Genomic DNA, 23512 nt, shown 5'->3' with positions numbered 1-23512 from the left:
TGTGTATATGAGTTGAGCACTGTGCATAATAAAGTATTATTCGCTAAAGAAAAATGCTCATTTTAAAATCCACATTTTAGTGTGATTAATGTAAGCAAAATCTGTGCCCTTCCATCATGGTAGGATACAGCAGAATAAAAAAAATCTTATCTTCTCCACAGTGTAGCATTTAGCATTAAGGGTAATAACTTGGCAAAGAGCTCTTACTGTATGGGGCTTTTTCACAAGTTCCTATTTAATGTGGACTGTACACAGTGAATGGACACAGCCTCACAGCCACACTGTTACTGGAATTAGAGAGGAGACAGAAAAGAAATGCAGAAAATTAATTTCCTTTTCTGGTTCAGCAGCACTACAAAAACCCCTGTCACTTCTCCCTCAGGGTGCACTGCAACTCCATGTTCCCATACCTAGACTTCAAGAAATATTACTACTAAAAAAGAAAAGAACAGTAATAATTACAATAACAGAACATTGATATTATACCTAAAGAGCACTTAGCATTTCCTGGGTAGATAATCCAACTTTCTACAGATTAAAAACTTGATGCTTTGTAATCCATCCTTTTTCCAGTGGAGGTTTTTCTCTCAGACAGTCTAACAATTACCAATATCCAGTTAAACTTCATATTTGAAAAAATATATATCCAAAAATGTGTCATTTTTTTTCCTACATCAACTGTTAATCTCATAAATTATGTTTTTGCTTAGACCCTACTCACTTCTTTACCTTTGTAACTATAACAAAGCTACAACTTAACCAGAAAATGCAACTTCTTCACTTGTCTGTGAGATGGTGGAAGTGAACATTCCCTCATGAAAAGTCCTAGGTGAAAAGAATTCTTAAGTAGGTGACTCAATCAAATACTGTCAGAACCTGCAGCTGCCATGTTGCTGAGGATCTCTGGGCAATGACAATTTGCCAGCTATTCTTTAAGGTACAGCAAGCAACGTAGTAGAGAACAATTTCCATTTAAGTATCGTGCCGAGCTGTTGCAGCATTGTTTTGGGTACTGGCAACAAACAAAATGCTATTGACCAAAGCAGTACTGAAAAGTCTGACTCCAAATTACCTCAACATTCCAAAACTACATTTTGGAAAGAGTGGAGCATCTTTGTGGTGTGTTTATTATCTGTTAAGCTAGAGGGTAAGCTTACTCAGGTCCTGATACCTGATCAGGAGAGCATAATATGAATTTCAATATTGAAAATATTAAAGATGAAAGTAGAGATTCCTCAACCACCAGTCATAAAAAGCACAAAGCGAAAATCATTATTAGCTGATATGTTTGAGAAACTATGCGACAGCTATGACCTTGCAGCTGTTATTGATCTTGGCAGTTAGAGGTTTAATATTGATTAGAAACTGATATACCACTGACACGCACGTATCCATTTCTTTCTGAATATATGTCTCATCTTTTTTCTTCAGGTTCATCTCTGGAGCAAAGATCTCAGAGTTCAATGCACTACTCAATAGTAGCTTCTGCATCTCAGTTATTTTTTTTTAGTGCAGACTATTTCTAAAAGTTGATAGGAAGGCAGTGCCTTTGAACTACAGTGAACATGGATATCTGCAGAGGTTAAGGTTTGATCTTAAATAGGAGGCTCAGTTTGCAGGGAAAAAAAGGAAGAAAAATTAAATGAGGCTGTAAAAAATGATTTTTACATTGATGAAAACAATCCAGCTCACCACTGTAAATAGGAAGAGAAGGGAGTATAAGTGGAGACACGGACTTATGATAGGTTTTCCTAATCGGGGTGAAGACAGAAGACTGTTAAAAGAGCTAGTCCTGTGCTCAGGGAAGAAGAGATGTTTTGGGATAAAAACTCTTTTCACGAGTAATACTGACATGCCCATACTATAACTATCTGTGACAAATGCACCAGTGGACAATGAGATTGTTCAGATGTGGGTGACTTGCAGGTTTTGAGGAGCAAGCGAGAGATATCTAGATCTAGTGGCTGGCTCCTTAGGTGAGAAGGTCACTTAATCCTGCTGGGATCCATGACCCTGTGTGTGCTGTACCTCAGAGGGGTTGGCCTGCCATAGTCTGATCTGTTGTCCACACCAGCAGCTTCTGCCTCCTGTGGGATAGAGCACCTGGTCTCTGTATGTGAGATTTGCAGCCTTCAAACAGCCATACCCATGCTCCTCCAAGGGCTTCCTGTTCTTTTGAGACGCCACAGAGTGTGATTTTTAGAAGTCATGGTTGCAAATGAAGGACACAAGAATCATTACTCCAGTCTTGCAGCTGTGAGAGGCTGCTCTAGAGTCTGAAGAAGAAAACATATGTAACTAAGTGCATTAAGCAGCCACTGTAGGAGTTTTAGACTGGGGAGTTTTGTTTGTTTGATTGTGTTTAATGCGTGCAGGAATTTATTTTTAGCACAGTAGTGTGTAATTTTTCCATTGGCTGACTTCTTGAGGAAAGTGTAACAAATATAGTGATTATTCTCTGGCATCCTGAGGCAAGTGCCTGGCTGTTTCCATATCACTACTGAAATCTGAAACCAATGAGAGATTTGGGCCAGTTGTTAAATTACATACATAAAATCTCCTACATGAGCTTAGGGTTTTTCTCATGTTTAAGCACCTAGGGTTGATTCAAAGCAACTGATGGAAAAACCAGGCTTTATGCGTTAGACATGAAAGGCATTTGAATAAATTCCAGTTCGGCATTTATGTCTGGCATTTTGAAGATTTACTCTTATCTCACTTCCTTTCAAGAAAATTGGGATTGTGCTTTACCCAGCTTTTCAAGCATTTCCAGATAAATACCTTTGCAGAAAAGAAATCTGGCTGAAGAATGTACTTGTTTCCTTTACTCATTCAGCAAGCCCAGGCAGCTTTTTATTTTTAACCTCTTCAGGGCTGAATGTGCCAGAAAGTTCAGTCACAGCCCAAGGAGTTTCATTTACTTATTGCTAATATTTTGGATTGGCATAAATGTAATCTCGTTAGGGTATCCATGGAGAAGGACATGCAGAGGGAAGTAGCTTTTATTGTTTACTTGTACTATATGTTGGGATAATCTGTGAAGCCCTAGTGGAGTTGTAACTCTGAACATGCTGATCAGAAGCATTAAGGAAATAAACATAAAGCTCTATTAATGGCTTAAGGGAATCTGACTAAACAAACAAGGCCACACTGAGCAATAAAAGTGAATCTCAGACTGCATGACTTTCCTCATAACTGCTCTAATTAATTGCTACAAAAGATTAATTTTATAATACAGGATGCATATCAAAGGGAATAACATTGTGATTTAAGTATTACTTGTCTCCCTGGGAGATTCAGGTTCAGTTCTTCATGCAGCTGTTGTCAGCCTTCCAAAATATAATAGCTAAAATGAATTTCTTGGATTTTACTGCTGGAGTTTCTATGGAATAAAGACCTCAGATCTTCTTCCGCTGAAGTCAGTGGCAGGTTACTATTAAATTCAGTGGAAGCAGAAGCAAGTACACAAATATTGAAACCAAATTCTGCTTTGAAACCGTGTTTGCTGTTTTTCACAAATTTAAAACCATGTTATCACACACAAAATATCCCTGCCAAAACCCTGCTTTCCAGTAGTGGTTCAGCTATATGTGGTGACATGAGCTCTGTACACCTCCTTTGCAAGTTGGATGCATAATTAGCTAAAATTGATTGCATTGGTTTCTGAATCACGATGTGGCATAATTGTGATTTAGTGTGTTTGGAAATGTAGCAGAGCTAGGCTATAAAATTTCTTGGGAAATATGTTAGAGGAGATGACTGTAATAGACTGCCTTTGCATGACCTCTTCTTTGGTCAGTAGTTAAATTCTGCCTTGTCCAGAAAAAAGTGAGGCAGAGTTCCTTGGGGGAGTTTGAGCCCAGTATGTGCTTTCTTTTTGGACTGAAGCAAAGGACATCCATGACACTTTTTTATATGCTGCTCTACAGCTCTGCTGTATATTAACCTGTATATAGAAGTCCAAACTGGAAATTTCAGGTTAGAGGACAGAGCAGCTGTCTAAGAGCTCAGGCACACAGGACAGGACTCATACCAGATAAAATTATTTTGTTCCAGTCTAGTTATCTTTCTGAGGTGGTTGCCCTCATGATCCAGAGACAAAAACATGCATTTTTTAAGTGCAATTCCTCTGACTTCAAGACTTGCGTTTTAGGAGAAGAAGGATGGCACCCAAACTGTCTCACTAACTCTAATTTTGGTTCTGTGAATCCCAGCTGCAACCAATCTGTTGCTTGAAATAGCTGCCAGTGTTGTCCTTCAGTGCCACAACTGAGCTTGTGGTATCTATATAAATGGTTTAAGTGGCAGCAAAAGTAAGATAACATGGCTTTGATTAGTCCCAGTGAAGAGGGTGAAGCCAAGTCACATAATTTTATATTTGCAAGGCCATGCACATAGGAAGTGTGCTGATGGCTCAGCTGGTGTGTGATGCCCCAACTGCACATCTGAGCCCAAAGGGTCATCAGCCAGGCTTGTTAATCACCTCAGTGAAGAACTGTCAAGCAGAACAATGGCTCTCTACTTGTAGATCTTGGTTGAAGCTGTTATTTGATGGTTGGCCTGATCTTTCCTCTCCAAAAACTTGTGAATGGAATCCAATAATTATTCTTGGTTTATTTTGACAAGTGTTTCCATTGCTTCCCCCTCACTTAATATTTATCTACATGAGCCAAGCTGGAGGCTTATTTTTTAAAGAAAATGAATGGTGAAATAAGACTCTGCATTCAGAATAAGCAGCCTAACTAGATGACCGGATTTTCAAAAATGCCAATTGCCCAGAAAAGACTTCCAGCCCTAGAGACCATTAAAAAAATCTTAGCTTTGTAACTGTTATTACAATTATTATTTATGGTATGTATTGCAGTAGTATTCTGGCAGTGCACAAAGAGCCATTGTGTGGGGCACTGTACAACCACAGAGACGAAAGTTACACAGATTAAAATTCCAACTGCCTGTTCCATGGTGGAAACAAACTCAGAATATGCACACCTCGCTCAGCCACCCCCTCCTTGGAAAATGTCTGTCAGCTATTCAAATGCTCTACTTTTTAAATGAATCAGTCAGCCAGTAGCCTTTGCAGGGCAGAAGATGAGCCAGGAAGCTTTGTCCTGTGCACCCCATCATTCCTGAGACCCCTCTGGACACTGGTTAAGGGGCCTCTCTGCTGCTCTCCATCCCTGGGCATGTCACAGTCACTCAGTACGAGCCCAGCCAGTTTTCTCCATGCAGCACTAATGGCTTTGGCTGAAGTGACAGGTCCCCTTATTTGTGGCTGTTTCTGCGCCTTTCACGCCCAATCAAAAATGTTTACAAAGGTGCAGTCAGGGAATGAAGGAGAGGGGACCAGAAGAAAAGAAATCCAATTTTGTTTGGAAACAGTTTCAGAGCTTAATTAGTAAAGAGGAGGGTGGGAAGGGGGGCTGAACAGGTGGTGTATTATTCTGCCAGGGATCTTCAAAAGCGAGGGAGTGCATATTGTTACTTTTCTGCAGAATGAAAAATGAGAAGGTCGACAGTACCTGTATACCTAAGAGCAGGTGAGCTGCTGAAGTAAGGTCAGAGTTATGCACACATACACACTCAAAAAATCTGCATAGAAAAAAAATCCTTTTTACCCACAAGGGGACAGATCCCAGCTCCGCGTTGGAGATTTACATGGATTCATATTCATTACATTAGCAGTAGCCACATTTAGCAGCAATTCCCAAAGGAGAAGGAAAATGATGGCCTCGAAGAAAGCTGCCACATTTCAAACTCTCCAGCTGTGCCTTGCCACCATTGCTACATTCCACTGCCAAATGCAGTAATTTATGAATTTGTCTTTTTTATCTGAAAAAAATGTTAATTTACAGAATGAAAAGAAAAATAGGAAAGCACTAACATGCCTGGAAAAGAAATGTCTGTATTTTCCTTTAACTGCTTTGTAACTATTTCTCTGATGCTGTAAATGTTATTTGTGTTCATAAGGTCATTATTATTTTGCATTAGATGCTTAAAAGAAAGCAGGGGTGCCAGCAAATAGAGCATTCCAGCTTGCAAAAGAGTCATTCTAAAGACATGGTAGCCCAGCAAGACTACCACAGAGTTTGAAAACATAGAGAATGAATTATGAACAGTAATGATTTTTTGCTTTGTTTATTTAAGTACTGAGCATGTGCCATAAAAGAATAATAGAATTGCAGTTGTTTCAAGAAAGCTATTTTATGTTGCATTGGATGGAACTACGTACATGTACATCTGTTCTGGTGGGGCAGACTAGGACTTATACTTCTTTTTTTAAATTAATTTATTAGTAGAGTAAAGCAAAGTCTTTGTAATTTGGCTGACATCAAAAGGAAAAAACAAGAATATTCCTAATAAAATATCTGTTCCTCCCTTAGCATTGTTGCTGAAAGCATCAAGCAGAGCTGTCTATGGGACCACTGAAAGAGTTTGCAGGCTGAAAAATATGTGCATAATAGTCTTAGATATGGGTTGATTCTATTTTGCAGTGTTTCTGTTTTCAGTCTAAGGGAATTAAATCACACTATAAATTTTTGAATTTTGTAGAGTATCTTAAGGCAAGAGATCCAAAGTGTGGCTTTCTGTAAAAGTTTCTGTACCTTGGTAGAGTCCAAGAGCAGCTCTGCTAAGGCTTTTTCTTACACCATAATTTAGTAAGTTCAGCACTATCACTGAGATAGTGATATCACAAAATAGAACCTTTGTAATTCAAATAATTTTGCTACTGTGGTGTTGAAAGGAATGAAGCTCCTGTTCAAGTGAGAGTAGTTCACATCCAGGGATATCTGCCAGCAGATCAGCAGGTAGAGCTGTATGAAAACCTTTATGTGCTCCTTTGTGAAACCAGGCATTTATAATGTTGACTAATTATGGTGTCTTCCCCCTGGTGCTCAATTATTCCTAGTTTTATGGGCTACTTAATGAAGCAAAATTCTCCACTAGTTTTTAAAATATCTTTACCGTCTAATGCTAGGGGCTGTCTTCTCAAAATTATGTCTGCCTGGACCAAAGCCTCTTGCTCTGTTGACAAAATGGAGGCAAGGTATTGACAGAAGGAAATAGTCAGCTAAAGACTCCAGGAAGGAAAGGTACATTTTTTACTGGGCTGGTGAAAAAAAAAAACTATGTGGAGTGAAAAACCTCTTTATGGTGACAGCCCATCTTGCTCTGCACCAAAGTAATGCAAGATTACGAGCTCAAGAGAAGACAGGATCAATCCAGTGGTCTCTATCCCAGTACCCTGTAGGTGAGAAGAGCCAGCAGGCAGTGCCTGCTGCGTGCTCCCTGTGACATAGCAACCAGGTGGCATCTATGAGCAAGTGCCCTTGAGAGCAGTCAGAAAGTGTTTCACTATGAGTCCTTCCTCTTGATTTGATGGGCACTGTGGTCCATCTCACGGGGCCTAGTCAATGCTGAATTCTCTAAACATCTCTAGATATCTCCTAGGTTCCCTGGCCAGTGAAGAAAGGAACAAAACAGACGTGCTTTTGTCTCCTACCTCAAAAGGTCATTCTAATACATCACGGATCCTTTTCATTGAACATGGTTCCCTTTTTTTCACTTAGGGTTTCACGTGTTTACTTTGTGCTATTCCTCTTCCTTGCTCCCATACTGAAAATAACAATCTCCTGGGCTTTCAAGTTTGTTTGCTGCTAGTGTTTAGGAACCGTGAATCAAAGTCTTCTTTCACTTATAAGCCTTTCATAATGCCTCTGATTTTGGTCATGGTATGTAGGATTTACACCCGTGTAAATGAAATCAGTACATGACCCATGACAGGGGCTCCTTAGTGGTCTTTTTTTTAAGGCTGTGTAAATTAATTTTTCTTGAGTTTCCTTGCAGGATAGCATAAATTACGAGACAAAAACCTATAATTCACTGCTAGGCGAGCAGCAGTTACTCCCCCTCTACCACTTTCCTGCCAAAATTATGGGAGAATAGCTCGTGATCTCAGCTCATATTTGCATGGCATGAACAAGAACAAGACAGAAAAATGCTTGCTCAGGTGTCATGAAGACATGTACCCATTGTTGCCACTGCCTTGCTTCTGATGTGGGAAATGCATCGAAGAGCAGAGGCACTGTCTGTGCCCTCTTACTTCTTGGTTCCACTTAATATGCAAAGGAGAGGATATTATTGTCACATAAAAATTGTGTGCTGATGAGTGAACAAAATATTATTCTGGATATTCCTGGTTGCTGAAATTGCATCATCAAGGGTTTTTTAAAATTTATTTCTTCTTCTTCTTTGATTCAAGAACTCACTGTGTAAATATTAACTATAGCTATCAAGAGGCAGAGGAGAGTTTCGAGAGACCTGGCCATTTTCTGTCCGCCCTTCAAATCATGATGATATTTCTTCTTGCACTGTGTTCTAGAGGTTATGCCCTGCACTTGGCCCACACAGAGACTGCTGCCTGATGGAAGCCCCAAAAAATGCAAGGCTCACCATTCCACTCGATCTGAGGGCTACATCTGCAGCTATTGAGGCTGGCTGTGACTGCCTCTGACTGCTCACCAGCCATGCATCAGCCACCCCCTCAGAAGAGCTGGAGTGGCTCAGGTGTCAAAGAGCAGAGCTTGAGAGACAAGAAGCCCTGCAAACCCCCCATTTCACAGAAGCAATGTCACTGCATAGGCTGCTGAATCAGGTGGTAAAAGTGAAGAACAGATGACTGTGCTGGCTGACACACTGCCTGTTGTACTAAAGTCAAACCAACCCAGCTCACTGAAGATGCTCCTGGCTTCTAGCACAAATCCAGTAATTCCTTGCTTTATGTAGATGAAGATTACAGCAGCTTGGAGTTTTCAGTTGTTTTGGTGACTGCTCTGCTTAATTTCTATTTGCTAATGTATCATCATTCTTCTGAAATATGCTTGACCTTCTTTATTGACTTCCCAATGTGAAAGTATTATTATAAGCCCAGTCATATTTAGCAACAACTGAAGTTTTTCATCTTGAGATTCATCCCTTACTCTCTGCTGAACTGTGAGAGTGAGTTACTACCTTGTAAGTGACTCACAGGTATTTATTATTCTGTGTATAAAGGTCAGGTTTTAATGTTCTGAGTGATATATGGACATGGCTCAAGATCAGGCAGTCTTGAATGATAGGTCTTAAATTATGATCCTGTGGAAGAGGAAAGAAATGAGAAATCACAACTTTTGTTAAACAAGCCTGAAAAAACACTTACACATATGTGAGCTGGTGGTGGAAACCAGCCAATTTCAGAGGCTGGTTTGCTAAGCCGTAGTATTGTGGCTCATGGAGCCCAGCTCAGGGAACTGAGATGGAATTTTTAAAAGCCAGATTCGTGTCTATCTACACTTGCTTTCTGCTAGTCTCCCAAAGTGGAAAGATTCAGTATTAATAGGTAGCAGGACTGATAGCAGACTATAAAAGGAGAATCCCCAAATACCCTTCTGAGTGTGTCTCCACACATCTGCCAGGGACCTCTAGGTGACCTTGCCTATACCTATGCAACAGAGTTGTCCTCAGGCATCTCGCTTCCTTATGCATGTGCATAGCTTTTAGGCATTCTTCTGTTGACTGGATCAAAAACTAAAATACCTTTGTGGGTCCTCCTCCAAATGCACATATCCTGTGATACAACTTTCAAGAATTCAGATCTTGGGCTCCAGTTCAGAGGGACATGTAGGTGACAGAAGGGCAGCAGTAGCACATCTCTGCTTTCTGCCTTCCTGCGAGGAGGCAAAACAGTGGCCACAAGAGGTGCACAAGTAGTGTGGCTTTCAAAGGTAGAGGCAGGACTAAAGCATAACACAACTCCTGGTGCTCCACGAGGTTGGCAGTCCCTGTGAGCTCTGCCAACAGTGTAATACAAAACAGTCCAGAGCACTGTAGTGAAAGAAATGTTGAAAACTTGTTCAAAGATGAGCCAGTTATCTCTCCTTGTCTCTCCTCCTGAGCTCTTCTAAGACAGAGTTTCTTGTAGTGGAAGATTTAGCCATAAGCCTTATATTTTTAAGATGTTTTACACAGGCATCATACTCACCCTCAAAAGACTCTAGAAATATAAGTGAAAAAAAATCTATGTGGTTTTATATCTGGTACAGCTGAAATTCTGCTATTCTATTAATTTGCTTTTAGTGTTGGTGACAAGAGTTCAAACCTTGCTCACAAAGTGGCAGTTTTGGCTGTCAGCACTAACATGCCCTGAGTTTATTTAGAAGTTGAACATCTAACACGTAATTCTTACATACAGCTGTTGTGGGTTTGGCTATCTGAAAGAAAATACAGAATTGGCAGAGAATGTAATCCATGAGCTCTTTTAACCTGCAGCTCTCTGTATCTTCATGTCTTTTACTACCTGAGAACAGGAGTTTTATGTGGTTATTTATACCAAGGCTGTGATAAACAAAGTGCAGAAATGCATAATGAAACTAAGATTGGTCAAAATCTTATTGAATTTGGGAGCTGGGACTTAAGTTGGAAATTGAGTGGCGGTGATTTTAGTGACTTTCAACTCTTTATGCAGATTTCTGCTACTGCACTTTCTCTGTCCTGTCAGTAGCAATGGGGTTATTCTGCGTTCATACAGCCATGAGGGAGAATAGAATTTCATGCAACTCTGTACTTTTGGGAAAGTATGCTCCTAAGAAAAATAATAATAATATAATTAAATGTGGGATCAGTGCTTGACTGGAATAGTCCAGGACCTGTTATTCTTATTAATAGAAAAAATTCTACTTACTCTGTCATGCATATGGAAATATGACTTCCTTTTATACTGGGTAAGGAAATTACAGTAATGAGATTGGTTATTTAGACAGGGAAATGTTAGCTGCTTGTAGAAAATGGGGGCTTCCTTCCTCTTTCATTTTGGATGCGTTCTACAGATGTGGCCCCTGTTGTTTTTAGTCCCCAGTATAATTATTTAGATTTGATTTATGGTTATGATACTTCTGAGATGGTAAAGAAATCAGAAGGGAAAATTCTTTAAAAGTAACTTCTTACTGATTCTTAAGCAAAAAAAAAAAAAAAAAAAAAAAAAGACAAAAAACCCAAAAACAACAACAACAAAAACTTCTGTGAGAAACCTGGTAATTAGGTACACCATAGGAATGATATTTTTTTCGGTGTTGCCTAAATTATCTTTCTGCAACTATGACTGCTGTATACATGAGTTCCAAATCAGTGTCTTCATCTAAATAGTAATTTCTTATATCTCATCACCATCTAGCTGACTTAGGTTATATTCTTAATTCCAACTAAGTGAATGATTTATTTTGTTGTGCACCCAGTTTACAAAAAATACTATTTCTCCCAAATCAGTCTGAGAATTCAAAATAAGAAGATGTATAAAATAGCCCCCAAGGGTCAAAATCAGACTATATTTGATGAAAACAAAACAATGAGCATCCTGTGTCCCAAAATTTTGATTTTGCCTTTGAATCTGATTTTTTTTCTGTTTCCATTGCAAAGCATCTTGCAAATCTTATTCAGCCTTTCATCAGAGCTGGAGTGTAGATTTCTGGGAGTGAGCGCAGATCTGTCATTATATACTGGGGGCATCTGAGTCCTTTGATGCCCATCAGTAGGTAGAAGGGTAACCCAGGATAGATAATTTAGAGAAAGTATCCAGCCTTCACAGAGAAAAAAGAATATGGCAAACTCAAATGAGACCCCTGATCTAACACTGTAGCAATCAGCTGAGTCCCCATTAATTTCATAGAATGCTCTGGGATGGAAGGGACCTTAAAGATCATCTCATTCCAGCCCCCCTGCCATAGGCAGGGACATCTTCCACTAGACCAGGTTGCTCAGAGCCCCATCCAACCTGTCCTTGAACACTTCCAGGGATGGGACATTCACAGCTTCTCTGGGCAATCTGTGCCAGTGCCTCACCACCCTCACAGTAAGGATGTTTTTCCTAAAACAGTCTAAACCTACTATCGTTCACCTTGAATCCATTCCTCCTTGTGCTGTCACTATGTGCTCTTTTAAATGCTCTCTGTCCCTTTTTCTTGTTGACACCCTTCAGATACTGGAAGGCCACAGTTAGGGCACCCTGAAGCCTCCTCTTTTAAACTGATCCAAAATAGTTTCTTTTGATTTGAAAGAAAAACCAAACCTGACATCATTCCATGCAAACTGCCCTTGCCAAACTATGCACTTTTCTTGCATTTTTTTCTATCAAAATGTTGCTGAAATATTAAAATAAATTTGGAAATAATTGTTATCTTTCTTCTCCCAGATTCCTTCATGAGCAAATAAAACTCATTCACTTCTAATAACAATGTTATGGCTCTGATCTGATCAACTTGTATAAAAAAAATTGTAATCCTTACAACTACACTGGTAGCCGTAATTAATGCACAAAACTTAGTGAACACATACGCTCTGCCTGGATTTGTCAGAGGTCAGATATGCCCGAGTGTCTGAGATTTCTGAGCTTGTGAGTGGTGTAATGCAGCAGGGCCATGTGCAGCAGGCTTTGTCAGGACTAGCCTAGCTGGCTCCATGGCCTTGGGCCAGCTTTGCACTTCATAGAACCTCAGCAGATCTCACACCAGGGAAGGTCTTCACTGGCACAGGGCCCCCGAGGGCTGGGAAATGTCCTTCTGCCTCCCCTGCCAGCCCTAGCCCAGTTGCAGAACCTGACTCATTGTTTATTCATTGGCATCAAAACTGTCTCTGCAGTGTGACATGCATAATGGAGACAGCCTTGAAAGTAAATAGCTTTCTGCACTTGCTAGTATACCTAGGCAACATCATTAGATCATGTTTATGGAATTTATTCATTGCAATCTATTATGCAAAACAGAGAAATGTTTGGGTCAAATGATATAAAGGGGTTTGGAATCATCAAAAACATATTCTCTCATCAGTAGTATTTACAGAAACAGAAAATTATTTAAAAATCCCAAGATCTTGCTTTCAAAATTAATTGCATTTTTTTCTATATTACCAGGCTTCCAGAAGCCTTTTTTAGTTCCATACATCTCAGGTTTCAAGGTTCCATTAACTTGGAAATGAAATCTCAAACCTCAGCTGTGCTCTCATTTTATTAGAGGGATATAGTGATAATCTCACAAGGATCCTAATAAGTACATGAGGAAAAAAGAATCAGCTAAATGGGAGATGTGAAAATGTTCTAGCCCAGCGCTATTATATAGGTCTTATATTTTTTTCTGCCTGTTCCATAATAAGATATTTGCAAATTCTTCTCTCAGCAGGTTTTGAACATGAACTTGCATTATTGTTCTTAAAAAATAATAAACAGCTCCGGGCTATAAAATCTCTCAAATTGTTTTCCACAGAAGGGATTTGCATGCTGACTCATTCCTACTATATTTATCACCTATCGCCAAACCACTGCAACTGCAGGATTTCTAATAAAGCTATGGAAATTACATGCATTGCAATGGGAGTTGAATACATTTACATTTGTAGTATTTTACCATTTCAAAATTTATGGCAGATTACCTTGTTTGTGCATGTCTGGACTTTAATGATTATTTTTTATAGCAGAAAATAGTAGTTTATGGTGGTATTCCCAGTAGAAGGTTTTTATGAATCTGCCATATGGAGTATTACATAAAACTAAACTTGTATCAGCAGTGATTTTATGTAGAGTAAGATAGTGAACATTATCAAGAGTTAGTGATTACAGAAAATTTCTGAAAACTTGAAATTTTTTGAATGTGGGATGGTTTGGTTTTTGGTTGTTTAGGTTGGTTTTTTTGTTGTTTGTTTGTTTGTTTGTTTGTTTTTAATACATTTTAACCTCTATTAATAGCAGTCCAAATCCCTGCTTCCTCATGCAAAAGAAATCTTCATTGTCTGCAGCAAATCCTTGGCAACTCAAAGCAAACAGTATTTACTGTTGCTGACCACCTCTCCCTGCCCTTCGTGGAATTTGGCACAAGATAGATGTGGTGATCTATGCAGAAGAAGACTACTGAAATCTGTAAGGTCTTCCCATTTTTCCAAACACCCTTGTCAGTTCACATATTTCGACCACAGCTTTCTTCAGCACTGATTGTAGAAAACATGTGTTTTTTTTTTCCTGTGCCTTGCTACTAATGAAAGGAAAAACTTCTGCTAGCAAAAGCTGCATCCAGGAAAAGTATCACAATTCCATAGGAGAACATAAAGATTAGCAAGGCTATTCTCATGGAAATATGTGCTTGCATAAGTATTGACATCAGGAGATGCTACACAGCTTTGTCAAAGAGGGCCGCATGGATTTGGGAGCCATTTGGCCAGGAAAAAGAAATGTACCATGAAAAGTAGGTAACCAGTCACACCGAGAGAGCAGCAGATGGTGCATCCGTGAAACAATTGTCACTGCCAAGAGCCTGGCATGTTCTGCAGGCTGGAATATATCTGCCTCATTAATGGAGCAACCACTTGGGCAGGGAATGTCTATGGAAATCTATATATAGTTGCAAGTACAAGCTGTGAGGTTTGTATCTGAGATGTAAAGAAAGAGAATAAGAAGGAGAGATAGCTGTAGGTATCCAATCCTGCTTCTTTTACTGGTCCCAATCCTGGCAGAAACTCCTGGGCATCACAAAGCAGGTTTTGATTCCAAGGCAGTGCATTAGGGATGGTAACCCAAGTAACCACTGCTTTTCTACACTTTCCCAATCCCTGTATGGCAACTTCCTCGTTACATCAAATTTGTTTAGGAATGAGGCCATAAGGCCAGGTTTGTTCACTGTGGGGAATTTACACATAAAGGCAACTGGGCATTTTCTAGCAGTAAAAAAGGACTAAATCTGAAAGGATGGTCCAGCCCCTAGGACTTGATAACCATATCTGTAGAATAGCATCAAAACCATACGGGTCTGCTGTATATCTTTAGGGTAATCTGTGTGATCTCCACAGAGTTTACTATACTGCCTCATTTTCCTGTAGAAATCCTTCTTTCTTGATACAGTCTTGAAATCAGAGAGGCTGATATATACCTATCAACATATCCTGGGTAGCTGTCAAGGCTACATCTGAAACATTTCAAGGTTACATAGGGCCATTTTATGATCTTGTCTGACTTTTTTAGAAGCCTGGTGCATTTGTGGCTCAGATATTTTGCCATTTATGCCCATGGAAAGGATGTTGCATGAGAAAGCTCACTCAGCCCTGTGCTCTGGGAGAAGTCCTCAACTGGATTATGGGCTCAGGGACCCAGGAGCGTGTGTTGCTATCCATGCTCCCATCAGCTAAGAAGCTGCCTCTTGGCCTCTCTACTGATTTGAATCACACCCTCCCTGCTTTTTCATTAGCTGATGCATCATAGTCTTACAGCTGTCTTCTCTCGATTTAAATTGCACACTAATACTGTACATTATTGATTAAATGAGTCTACAAATGTCTTTTTAATATTGTATGGGTTGATCAGTCTTCACAGTTAATGTGCAGCACCTCCAGTGGGCTTTAAAACCTGGTGAAGCAGCTTTTAACCAGATCTTACTGAGAGAGAAAAAACTGCCTGAGACGCTGTGCTCACATGCAGGCTGAGGTATGTGTTTCGGCAGTGGGGAATTAGTAATGATTTCACTTACTATGCTAAAAAGCTCCCTGTGTTCACAGATTCTTACTTTGGTAATCACAACTGCTGATCTTCCTCTTTGCAACTAAAACAATTCACAGGAGATTGTTGTTATATATGCCAGTGGCAAGGCTGCACTGTAACAGTTGAACTAGTTGAGCAACTAATTTGGCTTTTTGTGTGACATTTTTGGAGGAAAGATTTCAAAGTTTTTTAGCTTTTTTTCAGCCTTTCAAAACTTCTATATACACAGAACTGTAATAACTACATTGCGTGTGTTTGACAGTAAAAATGGTAGTATTCTGTCTGTTTCAAGTGTTTGCATTACATAAGCAGCATTCAGGAATGACTCTAGTTTCTACAATAATTAACTACCACTAGTTAATTATTGTAATTTTCCTTTTGCTTTCATTTCTTTAATTTAAATGTCTCTTTATCGTCCTTCACAATCCAATATATAGGCAAGTATTGCTCCTTTTATTACACAGTAGGAGAAGCATATTTGTGTTTTGGGGTAGGTGCAATATATATCTGGTTTCATAGTATTATAAAAAATTGGGCTGAAAGAGCCTGGAGATATCACCTAAGTCCACACCACTCTATTTTAAACAGGGAGACAAAAATGAGATTTACTGTGCACATATTTGCTGAAATACTAACTTCACCTCAGATCTGTATGCTTAAGGCATTGCACAAATAACAACAGAGCTCTAGCCCAATGGAGGAGGTCTTGTGGGGGTATTTGTGCTTTCTGTGTACACTGCTCGTGAGGGGCTTTGCCATATGGGTGTAGTCAAAATCAACCCAAAATATTTACCTTCCTTTTTCATTATTCAGATGGACATCTGCATTACTACCAAAAAATCCCCAAAGCTCTATGCAAATTGGTCAGTATGGGTATATTTAGTCTGTACAAACTTTTGAAAGGCAAATAAGTGGTTTCAATTCTTAAGTGGTTACAGTGCTGGGAGGTGACAGCTGCCCATTGACTGGTGGCTGAGCCTCTTGGTGTCCTTCTTTGGGACACTGGACACAGCTTTGTGGTGTTTAGAAAAACAGTGGAGAAATAAACAGTGAGAAAAAGAATCGTCAAGACAGAGTAGAAGATCTGGATTAAATGCAAAGGTAGCAGCTAGACTGAAGAGATTGGAGAATGCACAGCAGCAAGAATAATACTGAGAATAATACTACCTCTACTCCTGGGTATTGGGCAGCTCCAGAATCCAAGAAAGTTTTAAAAGGTGGAAAATTTTACTTACACCTCAGTAAAGTAGCCTCTCCCAGGGAATCAAACATTTAGCTCCTTGTCAGATCCTTTGAGCCATACATTAGCAATGAAAGAGTGATATTGCCACTATCGTCCTGATGATTCAGCAAGGAGCAAAACATGATAGCCTTTCTAGCAAGGCTGTTATTCAGATATATCACTCGGTGTCCCCACTCCAACTGCTCACTGGTTCAGAGTGTTAATGCTCTGCATATTGTGCTTAATAGAATTTTAAATTATTTTGATTAAAGTGTCAAGGGATGAGGATTTAAGATTGATCAAAACTACTTGCTTGTGCTGTGGCAGTTGTTAACCAGCCACTTTCAGAACATTATTGCACAGGCTTAAGTGATGCAACATTCAGACATGAGAAATATGAGGAAGTACTTCTTCTAAGTAGAACAAGAGGGCAAGGAGTACATATATTTCATAAAAACTGACTGACTTAAGGTCCCAGTCCTTCATTAATGGAAGCTGATAGGACCTTTACCATTGCCTTCAATTTAATGTAATTCAACCATGGACACATGATAGCAAAAATCCAGTATGGAAAGCCTTCACTTCTTTGAGCAGACATTGTAAGCATTAAAATACTATTCAATAATGAAGAAAATAAATAATGGAGGCTTGTCTGGCTCTGAGGTCAGGTTTCTGGAAATAGAGTCAGAACAAAGTTCTTGCTTTGAAGCTCACCTAGTTGGGGACAGAGGTCTTAAGTGATGATTGTTTAATTATGATGACAAGGAAGGATTAGGCTTTTCCCATCACATATAGCTTTCAGCTAAAACAAAGTACTTCAGCATGTGTATAACTACTAGCATGCAAACAAATCCACTGAAGTTAATAAAAGGAGAACATCTTGCAATTCTTAAACATGTACATGTGCCTTGGACATCCTCGGAGTAGAACCTTAGAGGACATGGTTCCCAAATCATTGTCTCAGCTCGTGTGTTTGTTAATATTTTGACCTGAATCAGAGTGCAGTGACCTAGCTGTGCCATGAAACCATCATCTATTCCAGCCCTCTTCAAGATGATACAGCATTCTTCTCTACTTATAAAATGAAGAATAACACCCTATCCAGCTCTTGCTTAGCATTTCACTAAAAGATAATTGCTTAAAATCTCAGCAGATTTTGCATCCACATCTGTAAATGACCATATGGCACTTTATGGTAGATTATCCTGAGCCAGACAGGTTGGTATGCTCTAGCTGCCCATGTTCCTTTAATAGTGCAAAGCAGTCATAAACTCACCTTAAGTGTCTGCTTAAGTCAGGTTTACAGCCACTGAGTGACTGAGCTGCTGAAGCCACCTCTTGCACTACATGTAGGTTGTTTAGACAAGCACTTTATTGACATGACAAGCTTGATGTGAAATAGTGTTGTCTTCTACCTGGTGCAAACGAAAGAATAATAATATGTAATGCTACCACTGACTAGAATTATTCCAATAGAAATGAATGTTTTGATTGCTGTCCTGTTCAGCAATTAAGTGTGGACTATAATAACAGTTAAAGACCATTTACCTAAAATGGTTTAGTGGTGGAGTCAGCAGTTCTAGGCTGAAGGTGGGACTTCATCTTAAAGGTCTCTTCATACATAAATAATTCTATGCTTCTACAATTCTGTGAAAATTGGATTAATTTAGCTCAAAGATAAGCAGACTATTTGCTGTTCACAAAATCTCAGAGTAAATCTCAAAGTAAAATGAAAGAACTAGCTGATGCTATGAAAAATTTTTAGTAGTTTAAGCTAAAAAATATAGAGGATCTGGAAGCTGAAAATAAAAAATGTATGGTAAAATTCCATCTTGACAGCTCTTGATTTGTGTGAGTGGGCACATCTGTGCTCTGTTGCACAACACAGAGAGAGCAGAAAAGAGCATTCAAGGTACAGTTCTGATTTCCTATCGTCCCTTTCATAGTAGTTGCTCAGAGCATTCTTTCAGAGAAACAACAGATACAAGTATTTTGTATCAATCCACAAAAAAATACCTGCCTATTGGTGCATGATGCAAAATCTCTGCTTATGCACCCCCCTCCAGCCATTAAACAGAGTCTGGTGGGCTGAAGGCATCTGATGTATGAGTTTCATTCTGTTTCCAGTGGGGACGTCCAGAACTGCAGCCATTTAACAGACAAATGAATATACAGAGCCATTAAAACATATTAAATACTCCTGCATGTGTTTAACTGCAAGTGTTTGACTAATCTGTTTGACTCCAGAGGCAGCAAGGCATACATCTTAAGCAGGTACTTAAGAATTTTGTTGAATGGAGCTCACAGAACATTAGTTCCTTTACTGGCGTGTTGGGTGGTGTAATTGTCAAGGATTATGATGCAGGGAGCAGGAGAGCAGGGCTGCAGTCACAGTGCATTGTGCATTCACCACATAGCAATGGCTTCCAAGGACTGTTTGGACTACATACAGGCACCTATAGGACAGACCCTAGAGAAAATACATGATGACTCCCATCATTTGTCAAAATTAACCTTACACTGGCAGTGAGAAGAGTTAGAAGAAATGGAAATCAGGGAGAAAGAAAAAAATCAGATTTGGGAGACTCTGCAGGTAGAAGCAACACTGAAGTTATTGTGCTGTACTTCACAGCAAGGAGCAATTTCCACCACTGTACAAAAGTCAGGGTGCAGCGAGCACCAGGTCAGGGCTAAGTACTGCCGGATCACTACACACCTCGTGGCTGCTGCTATTGAATGGACTCAAACACTTTGTCAAAAACAGGCAGATCTGCAAGAATTGGGTTGAGTCAAGGAAGGCATTGCCCATCAGTCAGGGTCCTTGGATCCTGGCCTGAACAGTGGGCTAATGATGCAAAGGCAGAGCAAAGTTAGTTTTCTGGAGAAAAGTTACATAATAATTTACAGAGTAACCTTTACATGGTGAGGAAAAGGATTTTTCATAGAGACGAAAGGGACTTGGATCTCATTGTGAAACTTCATTCTTTTTACTTCTGTCTCCATTTAAATGAAATAGGGAGACCCATTTGCAGCCAACAAAATTAGCTAAAAGGTACTCACATAAAGACAGAGATTTCATTGAAATCAAATCCATATATTATCTCACAGGAACAGTTGTCCAGAGTTAATTTCCAGGTTAATAGGCTGCTATTGCCATTTTCAAATAAAGCAATTAAAAGTAATATTCTTATATTACTGATAAGGAAGATCACACTGCATTGGGTCATCAGCTTATTTTGCTCAGTGTTCTTCATCAAAAGGTATCTAGTACAAATTATTCTAGGCCAAAGTGGAACAAGACTGCATAGAGGAAAACAATTACCTCTCTGTAGTAAAAAGTAGATCTTTTTATTAAATTTTGAAACAATGAGCTCTATTCTTTAACTTGTGAGATGTGTAGAAAGTATTTTCTAGCTAAATGTTCTTTTATCAGTTTTTCTGAATTGAAAAGCAGAGGTAAAAGAAGATGTTAATTATACATCAGATATGTTTTCCTGTAGACATTGAATGCTTTCCATGGAGCATGTGTAATATGTTAAACCACAATCTCTTCCACAAATGTGTTTTGTGAAAACTCCCAGAATATTCCCAGTTCTTTACTGCAAGATCTGTACCATATAGCCAAAAATCTGATCAAGGAGAAGAAATATAATTTCTCATGGGGAATTATCATAACATGTGAATGAGAAAACATGACTTTCCCCTTCTAAAATGGCATTACTGTAATGTATGTTGTGCTCCAATTAAAAACTGTCTTTTTTAGAATATCATCATGTCAGCCTGCACTTGTGAAAGCAATTTTGATGGATCTGGGGCAAATTTAAAATCAAAGGCGAGATCTAACCTTAGAATTTAAAAGGGGACAATAATTTTTCACAGAGGGTTTTTTTTGTCTGTTTGAAGAAGACAAAGTGCCAAGCAAATCCCCCATATCCATGTGCTTTGGTGGATAAATGCCTGTGTATTTTGCAACAGCAAAACAACTGTATTCAGCTACTTTGAGGGATTTACTGGTCTAGAGCAATGCAAAGTTTCTGACTTGACATTGTTTCTGTCTGATGAAGCCTCTAAGTTAACTATTTCTCTAGGGTGACTGATCTAGAATAAGAGCTTGTAGTTGTCACTGTCCTGGAAAAGTTTTACTGAACAGGGTGAGTTGATTTTGACTGCAGTTGGTCATCAGTCACGGGCCACGCAGGGAATCCTGACCTGGGAATGTGCCTCATGGTGATGAGAACCTGATGTTTCTGTGTCTTCATGGATCTACAGCACAGATTTGGAGTACAACAAGAGAGAGTCAGTTCCTGACATTCCTCTTCACAGGCATCCAGACGGTCTTTGGATTTATGGGACATATTGCTTCAACATCCCCCACATCAGTAAACCTTTTCATCCCTGAGAAAACACCTGTGGTTTACATTTAATCCTTAAGACCTGTGAAAGTTTTGACACGTGCCTAAATAATGCTTCACTTTGAAAGGTATAAAAAATGACCTTCCAGTGCAGCCTTCCCAGTCACTGGCATGTATTCACCACGTGGGGCAACATAAATAAGAAAGTGGCAAAGGTCTCTGTTGGTTTCAGTCATTCTAGGATATGAAATGCTTGATAAAATGAATCCTCTGGGATCTGATTCAAAGACTCAGATGTAAAATCCAACTGTCTTTTGAGAATTCTGGGTCCAGCCCATGAGAAACAAAATTAATTAGAAATCCAGACTAAGCACTGTATATTTAAAGCACATGCTGCATTGCTCAGTGGTACAGGGAAGGAACATAAGAGAGGGGACTTCAAAGTCCCAGGGAAGTTGTGTTTGAAGAGCACAGGATACTTTGGGTTTGTGCTGTTCACAAGTAGTGACATTCCTTCATCCGTAAAGGCCAGCTCAAGGCCTGTGCTCTCCTCAGCTCTCACATCAAACTTGCTTTCACAGTGTAAACTGTAGGTTTGCCTTCAGGCAGGGGTTTTCCAGAGGGATAGGATGGTGCTGAGAAGGATATAAGCTGTCTTCTGCTCCACACAGAGCTTCAAGAGCCCATGAGAAGCACAAAGGAGTGCTTTTCACTCTCAGCAAGTGACTCTTTGCCTTTCAGATTGAAGTTTTTAATTAAAATGGGAATTTCTGGGCTGAATATTGGCAGCCACAGGACTGCTGAAATGTGACATCATTTATGACTCCAGCAGTAAGGAGTTCACTGTCCACGATCATAAAGCAGATTCCAGTCTTGATTTGATATTGATTTAACAGTCAGCATAAGTTTGCCCTTTAATATTAAACAAAATATGCCAGATCATAGCATTAACAGTGTTCTTCCTATGGGTTTCTGTATGGTTATTACCTCCAATTCTTCCAAGCAGGGATGTCTTGCAGAGAGCAAGCTTCAGACCTCTGTCCTGTAAAACCACTTTTCTGGAGCAGTGGTTCCTGCTGTCCTGCACTGCCCATGTACAGTGTCATTCCTTCATCACTCTTTTTCTTCTAACACAGACTAAGGCCATTTCTGCTACAAACCTTCTGTTACAGTAATTGCCAAAGACTGGCAAATCCAGTCTGCATTTCTTTCTGCAGACACTCTGCAGCTCTGCTCAACCCTTCCTTCCCAGCCCTCCCTGTTCTAATGGCTTCAGTCTATTCTTGCAAGTCTCATTTATTTTCTTGCTTCTTTTTGACATGAGTGACACAATATGTGACCTCTGTCATGTGTCCCGATTTGTCTGTCTCCTGCCCCCGTGTTTCTGATATTCATTAAGGTGATATTCACTTTTCCAGCTCTGCTTTGCCCTCAGTGAGGTACACTCAGAGGCTCACATCAATGTCTTTTTAAATTGAATTTTCTTATTGCCATATCTGAATTTAATCTCCAGTATATTCCTTCTTGGCTTTAGCTGTAATTCTTCTACCATCTTTTGTCCCTTTGTTTAAAAAGGTAACCAAAATAATGCAGTAATTTTTGAGTTCTGAGATATCAGGAGAAACCTGGTCTGTTTGGAAAAACAGTCAATCCCATGAGTACTCCAAAATTATACTTTAGACAACTCTCCTGACAGCAAGTGATGCCAGTTTTGACAACTTACTGCCATTGTGAGCTAAAATATCCTGATAGCAGTATATAATTTTTTTCTCTCAATACCACCTCCAAGCCAAAATCCTTACTTATCAATAAAGATAGAGGCAACACTGATCTGACACAGACCTTGAACAGCCCCTTCCTGTACTGTTCTCTGAGAGACTGTTTTGGGAGAGCTGAGGAGGAAAGGGTAATTTCTTTTAATTGTAAGGATGTGGCAGTTGGGAAAATTTGTATTCATAGTGTATTGTGCAGCTGTTGGGATGGGAAGACTCATGGGATATGTGATACACCTTAAGTGTTTTTTATTTTAGCTTTTCATTAAATTTCAGGGCTGCTGAAAATGCAAGATAATAATATGGTAGATCTATAATATAAATAGAAGTAAACAGATGCATTAGCAACCTGTTTGTATACTTAAACATATCTTGCCCTTGCATATGTCTGTCCTTGCTACCATTTCCTTTTGTTTACTACAGTGAACTGGGATTAATTTTATATGACATTTTAAATCTGGGCTTGGTCAGTAACGCTACTTTTCTGAACACAAAAAGTAGTTTTCTCTATATCAGCGTGCAGAAATTTATAGATGATAGATGTGTAAACTCCATTTTGGTCCTCTGCTTATTTTCCTTATGAAGTCATAGGTGGAAGCAGCTGTTTTGTGATATTTTCCTG

Source organism: Prinia subflava, chromosome 1 (genome assembly GCF_021018805.1).
Source record: "Prinia subflava isolate CZ2003 ecotype Zambia chromosome 1, Cam_Psub_1.2, whole genome shotgun sequence".
Lineage (NCBI taxonomy): Eukaryota > Metazoa > Chordata > Aves > Passeriformes > Cisticolidae > Prinia > Prinia subflava.
The sequence above is the reverse complement of the archived record's forward strand: the minus strand, read 5'-3'. Positions refer to the sequence as shown.